Here is an 8,297-nt window from a genome sequence, read left to right as displayed (position 1 = left end):
AAAAGCACGAGGGAGAGTCTGCACAACAGGTAACTAACTAGTGAGACAGGAAAACATGCGATCCTTTCCTTCCCTTCCACAGAACACACCAACACGCAACATCTCTCCCCCCGAATAAACCAGTGAGTCACCCAACAGCACCAGAACCTAACCTAACCTGTAGCTCGCCTCGTGAACATGTTTATCTCTTTATAATTACAGGTGACACCAAAACAAATGAAAGAGCGTTATGGTACTCAGGTAAACCATGGACAAAGCCGACACGAGACAGTGAGAGTTAATCTAGACAAACCTGAGCTAGGGGTCACAGGTCAGAGAACTTAGAAGGAGGGAGATGGGGAAGATTACATACACTCATGCACCCTCTGAGCTTCGCCGGGTTAGTGTGACTCGACCTCCCTCACCCTGGTTGAAGCGTCGACCAGTGTAGCGTACTTTAAGACCTTCACTAACCTCTAAATCAAGTCTAAAATCTACGTTACATAACACACACACAGAGGACAAAGTAACCAACCACAACACTGACAACAAAGGAAGATAATTCTCGTAAGGTTAAAACTTTCTTCCTACTTGATGTATTTATTTTTAAGGCGAGGTTTGAGGACCGGAAAATGACTACAATGAGTATATTTGGCGTGGAAGATGAGCTCCAGAGGTCAGAGGTTACCCGGCAGATTTCCTTGAAGCCCCACACACCAATTGTCTCCTCCACTCTGCCGGTTCTTGCGTCTCTCCAGGATGCGGACACCCCCAGATATGACACGCATAAAACTAACAACAACATCATGGAAGCTGATGTTTATTATCTTACAGTAAGATTAAACTTGTGAATGAATTGAGATTTGGAGTCAGAAAATCTAGCCAACATGTTGTGAAATAAAGTAATTTATTTAAAAAATTTCACGATTTAGTTAAACAATCTTTATTTCCAGACTAGACAAGACAATGCCCTTGGATAACACAGAAACAATCATCAGAGGTGGTCTTATGCACTCCTGCGAGGTCAACAATGCGGGAGGGGAGCACCACTTCCTCCTTGGCCGGCCGCCAGGGCCTCACCACCAGCCAAGGTTTATTCCCTGCATGCGAAAGACAATTCCCAAGGTAATCACTTTCATTCATTTCAGGAGTAAGAGAAGAAACCTCACCACTGTTGACCAGCCCAAGGACCAGGCAGCCTACTGCAGCTAACCATGCGGCCGCCGCCAAAGTGATAAGCAAATATGCTAAACGCGAGGTTGTGGTGGACTATAAACAACAGAGGCGCCGTCCCTCCCCCTGGCGAGTTTACTCTGGCATGACGTCACTCAACAAACTACCTTCCCCCATCACCACAGTGTCGCCCTCCATGGAGAGTATTACCGTCATCCTAAACGACCCAAGTTGTGTGTAACTGCACCGCCTGCTGCTCTATACTGTTGCCCCTCAGTAACGTGACAGGACAACCTACACATTACCCAAGAACCTCCCCCCAGAGTCCACCTGGGGGAGAGTTTTCAGGTGATCCCAACCAACAAACACTCGGTATTTTCATGAAACTCAGTGGAGGCTGATGAAGGGACTTTATGGAAAGGTTCTTTGGCCTTAGTCTGACAGATCAAAAAGTCCCTAATGCCTTCAAGCTAATGTGTAGTGTGGCAGCTTCTGGCAGACAACTACCTTAACAAAATAATTTCATATTGGTTATATGGATCACTGAGGACCTGTGTTCCTCACTTCACCGTCAGGAAGGAAACGCAGTCCACTTTGTTAGGGGCGACTCACTGCCACCTTACAGGAAAAAAACTGATGGGTCGCTTCAACACACTCGCCAAAGATGGTGTTCTGCTTACCAACTTTCTCTTTCCATACTTTTAAATCAGCGCGCGCGCGCACACGCACACACGCACACACACACACACACACACACACACACACACACACACACACACCTTTATTTGTGTTTCTTGACAGTAACACTACTTTAAAACATTTCACCCGAAGGAGGACGAGAGATGCAGCGTAACGCACGTAACATCCAGGCTTAGTTCCTGGTCTTCCCGTCTCACACTCCAGGTTCACTGTCACAAGCTTGTCACCTTACCCAGCTATCTACTGTAAACGATGTCCACTTAAGATAAGACGTGTATCTGCAGTGCGTCAGACCCACTGATAATATAACACGAATTATGTATCTTATCCACAGTAAGAGCACTTGAGAAGGAGCTTATTTACAAGTCCTAAACCTCACCTTGGTGGTGGTTCCTTCCCTCAACAGTAAAGGGCCGCCCAGTACAGAACAGTCGCTCAGTACTTCGTGAGTCACTACTGAAGCCGCCTTCCATGCCTTCCGGTGGCATGACGTCACCCCACTCGAGGGAGGAGCCAGCGACTGGCCGTTCAGGAAATGCCCCGGGGCAATGAGCGCGTGTCTTGGCACCATACAAACTGGGGCACAGTGACACTTGTCATCATTGGCCACGGCCAGTGGTGAGTGACGCCCTTAATACATCCGTTTTATTACAAGGTGTACAGAGGGCAGTTTTCTTCACAAATGATCAACAAAACAGAACACCGCAAATAAAAAATTACACCGATCACGATTGGACAGCAATCAACTTTCTCCCACCCTGACCCACACAACGGTGACAAATTACTACAAAATGCAACTCGGCGAGAAGTGTGAAGCGCCAGGCCAGGAAGCCCCCCCCCCCCGAGTGTGGTTTGTCTTGGTAATGACTGACGCTTCTCTTTGTGTATGTTGGTGACAATACTGTGGCTGTGGTTTTTAGTTTAGTTCTTATGAGAGTCACCGTTACAGGCGTCCTTTGGTGGTGCTGTCGACGCTGGGGTTACTTTATGCTGTCGCGGTTTTGTCCTACACCCAAACTGTGGTGTTGTGGTGTGACCAAGTGGGGGTGACTGGCACCTGCCTGAGTGAGGCCAACCCTCGGGGCAGCAGAGGACCAGGACGCCAGGTGATAAAAGACACCCGCGGCGCTGCTCCTCAGTTACTGGTACACGCCGGAGTCAAGGTTAGTGACTCGTATGTCTTCGGCTCGACTAGTTCTCAGCGCCGACTACCTTTCTGAATTAGGTAAGCGTCCGAGCTGGTGTAGCGTGTGCCTCTGACATACGAACACTCGTGTGTTAATGGCTGAGCCCTCCAGGTATTAACCCTACCTACCCTTCCTTCGCTACCCCCAGTTCTCACATCGGCCAAGAAATCACCCTATACGCTCCCCATAGCCTGACAAGACGCTCTGCACCCTCCCATTTAACCCCCAACACGCACGTCTTCCTCCACCCTCAAATCAATCTCTTCTACCTCACTTCCCTAAACCCCACGATGTCAGCGCCACGCTCATTCCTGTTTACTCCAGGCCAGCGTGGGCAGGCAGGATACGGAGACGGTTACAACCGGATCCGCGCTGGTTTGTGGTCGCGACAAGAGACCGGGACAGGCGTGTGTAGTAAACAGGCTTTTCTAGAGTGTGGTGAACTGCTGTAGGTCAAGGTCCTAGGACGGGGTGGCGCTCTCTTAATACAGGATGCATTACTCTCGCCAAAACTATGCATTACCCAGCGCCCTCACCAGAATAAATGTCCTTAAGTACAGGAGTTGCGTATAAAAGTGTTCCTTTAGCTTTCATCGTATGAAGGAGGACGCACTATCAAGCTCCTGATGACATACTGCTGAAGAACATCTCTTCTGAAAGAGAGAAAACGACCCCCAGGATTGTGAGGAATGAGGCACGACCTGCTGTACTAACGGCCACACAAGAGCTTCAACAACCACAGGAAGAGTCATGTAGGTGTCGTTACATACAGCTCTTTGAGAGCCCCATCACCATACAACTGCCGCACTCCTCTCTGACCTTCCTGACCCTGCATCCTCACAATGACTCCACACCCACCCTCCTCTACACTCACTCACCCACGCTCCGGTACACTCACTCACCCACCCTCCTCTACACTCACTCACCCACGCTCCGGTACACTCACTCACCCACGCTCCTCTACACTCACTCACCTACGCTCCACTACACTCACTCACCCACGATCTTCTACACTCACACACGGGTACTCTGGGTGTCGCCTGGGGCTACACAGTTCACATATGTCTAGGGAAAAAAAAGAAGAATAACGGACTCGTGTTAAGTTACAACATACAACCTTTACACGTGTCTACTACAACACCGTCGACTATCACCCAAAATCCAAACTCTAAAGATATACAATGACCAGGTCCTCTCCTGAAGGTGTACAGGAGCGAGTTAACACGAGGAACAGTCTGCCTTCCTCGTGACCACCACCATCAGATCTCCCCGGGCCGCGCCAGCCAAGACCTAGATATTGACCCAAGAGAAAGGTAAAATGGCGTGGAAATATCAATATCGATCAGGTGGAGACCTTGTGAGACGCAGGAGTACTAATGCCCTCACGACGGGTCCAGGTGAGTGACTCAACACTCATCCCATCCTCACCCTACAACATCCTCCCTACTCAGCATCCGTGCCAGTAGATACACATTGTAGTCAAGCTAAACTAAACCCACTATTGTAAGAAGACTCCATTTCCGTCTGGCTTCTCTCGCTCTTGAAAAAATCTTCAAACAAGGTTGTATGAACATCAGTCGGTAAAATTGACTCCAGTACCACGTTTATTTATGTAAGTGATCTGCTCCAATATACCAAAAGCTTGATTAAAGGTTAAGTAAGCTTCCCCACCTCCCTCCTTAGTCCTGTGATAAGTGGATGATGATACCACTAAGTTACCTGTCAAGTTGTGATCCTGAGGGTAATTAGTGGTACAGTTCCCGGCTCAGGTGGGAGCAGTCAAGCCTCGGGGATTATGTATACACAAGCCGGGTACCACCACCAAGGTTAGCTCAGACCAAAGCTGACGGACGTGTGAAAGTTGTGTTACTCGCTGGTGAGGTGAACACGACCAGTCAGCTGCTGTAGGTTATTAACTAATTAGCACAGATGATTATAATTACACCAATTAACTGTAGATCAATAATATCTTTCGATCGAGGTAACAACACATCCGTCATATAGTGCCAGACAGGTGAGAGTTGCCAGGTGAAGCGAACTACGAGACAGACGGTGCTGAAGTGAGTCTCTTCCCTAACACAACATCAACACGTGTATCACTGAATAAAACAAGACTTAGAACACGTCTTTGATCCTTCCTATAAGAGGTGAGCTAGCTGGAGGTGGCCTGCTGCAACCACCATGCGCTTCCAGACACGCAGGCAGACACCCCCCCCAACACACACGTTCCAAAACAGAGTACCTAGACACTTGAGCCCCTTTATATAATCCCTTCAATGCAACGCTCGCCAGGCCTTTGTTATCAGGGACCTAAAATAAGGGAGGGTACTGTCCCGCATTTTCCATCGTCACTCCCTCATCATCTCTTCCCCCTCACCCTTCCTTTCATCCCTCCCATTATAATAGTAACCCTTCCCACATTTCCCCTTCTACGTCGTCAGCGTCTCCCCCAGCCCTCACATCCCCTCACTGTGGGGAGGAGCAGGTGTGTTCTCTCACGAGATTTTGGCCTCAGGGGCGGGAACTGGAGGCTGCCCTAGTCATCCGTCACCCAACACTGATCCACACTTTCAAGTCCTCCACATTATATTCCCTAACCTACCCCAACGCTAACCTACCCCAACGCTAACCTAACCTAACGCTAACCTAACCCCACAGGTAGCGTTAGGGTGTTGTAATCATCATGTGAATAAGCCGTGACGCCCAAATCTTCCCCTGATCAACCAAGGTGAGTGAACTGCAAAATAAGAGGGACAAGAGATAGTCTGATTTAACCCCCTCCTCGACTAGGCCAAAATCGATAGGATTCATCAACTGTGTGTGTGTGTGTGTGTGTGTGTGTATGTAAAGAACTTATGCATGAACCATAGTTGTCATGCGATCAATACTACGTTAGTTAATAGTGCATAGAGCAGAGACACCCCTCCCCCACCCTTTTGGCTACTGAAGGAGGGGATGATCTCTTCGGTCGAGGTAACAGAAGGGAGGAGGTTGGGTTGGGGTTAGACCGTCTGAATCCCTCAAGACATGACCTCATCCTTCACACACCCGCCAGACCGGATACCGTCTAGTCTAGCCTATAGCTCATGCATCACTTCACACTACACCAACTACGACACTACCTGAGGTTAAGTCACTTTACTCTTTGTTCAATGTTCATACGAGTGTACCAATTATGCTCGTGATAAGGAAGACTTTGGTACAATTCCATTTATTTTTATTCACAATACACCAGATAGATTACCCAAGTAAAACACACACACACACACACACACACACACCAGTAGTTTCAACAGGAAACAGCCAAGAGACAAGTCACCTGCTAAGTCCCAGGTGAACAAGACTAATGAGGCTGACAGTTCCCCTCGACTATTCAGAAAAAAAAGTTTACAAACATCGTGCCGGGTCGCCCTCCCTGGCTGACACTGTAGGCTTATTATCCGTCTCTAGGAGGTGCCACACCATGCGTTAAACACACTGCGCCTCCCCTACTGTTTTTTGGTTGAATTGTCTGTTTTCACAAGAGTCAACGCCAAAAAAAACTCGGCAACAACCCTGATGCTTCTCCCTGTGTAGTGGTAGGATCACTTCACCTCCTCCTCCTCCTCCTCCTCCTCCTCCTCCTGCTGCTGCTACTACTACTACTCCACCTCCTCCTCCAGTGCCCTGAGACCCCACATCCCCTGACAACCAGTACGCCGTCTTCACTCTATTCCGGTACACACACACACACACGAGCGGTACCCTGTGGCTTCTGTTCCTGGTCAGCTCCACAAGACGAAGAAGCCTCACGAGTCACGACATATCCAAAAGGTATTTACGGACACACACACAATCCACAAACCGATTTCTGTGACATCTCCTATCCTTGCACACAATGGCATTATATAAAGGGTGAATCCTACCCTAGTAAGAATGGCAAAATCTTTAACACCTTACGATTGTTGAATGAGATCCCTGACCACGAATCCCTAGAGCAACTCTCCAAACTTCAGGCCCATTTTACTCGCATCCTGTTTCAAGTCCAAGAGGTACCGCCACTCACAGGATTCTGAAGGACTTTGCAGGTTCAAGGATACACGTTAAGATCCCAAGTGACAGACAACCAGATATCAAGGTGGAGAATACGGGGTTAAGACTGAGTCATGTCCGGAGACTCGACCCCTTCCGCGATTTGATTTCCCTTAAGACGAACTCAATCAGAACACCGTTGACCTTGCTAGTGGAGGTCATCACAGCACGACCACCCCCATCCCCCCACACACACACATTCCAGTGCCAGTCATCCTGTGTGAAAGATGGACACTATATATATATATATATTTAGATTCTCACGACTACATCACAAAAGAGGCTTCAAGCATGGTCAGCGGTGTGAGCCAGGCGGGGTGTCCCACTGTCCCATACTGTTGCTAGGAGCCTGAGTGACCAATGTGGGAGGAAGAAACCCAACGAAAGGGTCGGAAGGAGTAGTGGGGAGGGAGGGAGGGAGGGACAGGGTAAATGGACGGGCTTTCAGTAGATAGGAAAGACGTGCGGCGTCCAGGAAACAGATGCAGTGGTATATAACACAGCCCCATCCATCACCAGGCCGGAGTAAATACCTACACTTCTAGTAACACAACTAATGGAGACCACCGACCAGAGAACCTTATTGACATCGATAACGCCACCTCCTGTCGTCTATACCAGCTAGCCAGACGCGCCGCCGCCACCGGGAACAACACAAGACCGGGGTAACCCTAGTTTCCCGGAGTGACGTCTGCTGGGGTCGAGGATTACAGCCTTCACCACTACCCCAGCAGCGTAATAACCCCCGGTGTCAATAGTACGAGGCAGGGAGTAGGGGGGGGCGCAGACCTCCCTGATAACAGTGCTCATACAACTGACGGAGGGAGAGGGAGAAGGGCTAAATCAGTATGACAGAAACGGAAGGACATATGACTGGGAAAAAAAAATAACACGCACACTCCTACACACTCGGTAATTTGACGGGAACTAACATGGCAATTCCATCAATCTAACTAATTATATATATATATATTTTACATACTGTGAGCCCAGCTGCCTCGCGTGTGCCAAGTTTCCTGCACTGGACAAAACACACACACACACACACACACACACACACACACACACACACACACCATGAACCCCACCTCCAGCCTCAAGTAGGAAGAGACAAGAGGCTTCCTAAATCAGAAAAAAAAGGAATAAGCAAATGTTACAAGATTAAAGGAAAGAGTTGTGTGTGTGTGT

The 8,297-nt window shown here is 48.7% G+C and overlaps 1 protein-coding gene across 4 annotated transcripts in view; it reads right to left on the bottom strand.

The window, feature by feature from the left end:
- The window catches only part of LOC121876391, a 264,178-nt gene that overhangs the window by 76,887 nt on the left and 178,994 nt on the right, over positions 1 to 8,297 (bottom strand). The gene's annotated exons all lie outside the window — the stretch shown is intronic.

Source organism: Homarus americanus, unplaced genomic scaffold, assembly GCF_018991925.1.
Source record: "Homarus americanus isolate GMGI-L3 unplaced genomic scaffold, GMGI_Hamer_2.0 scaffold33468, whole genome shotgun sequence".
Taxonomy (NCBI): Eukaryota; Metazoa; Arthropoda; class Malacostraca; order Decapoda; family Nephropidae; genus Homarus; species Homarus americanus.
Note: the sequence above shows the minus strand (reverse complement) of the source record. Positions and strands in the feature narration are given on the sequence as shown.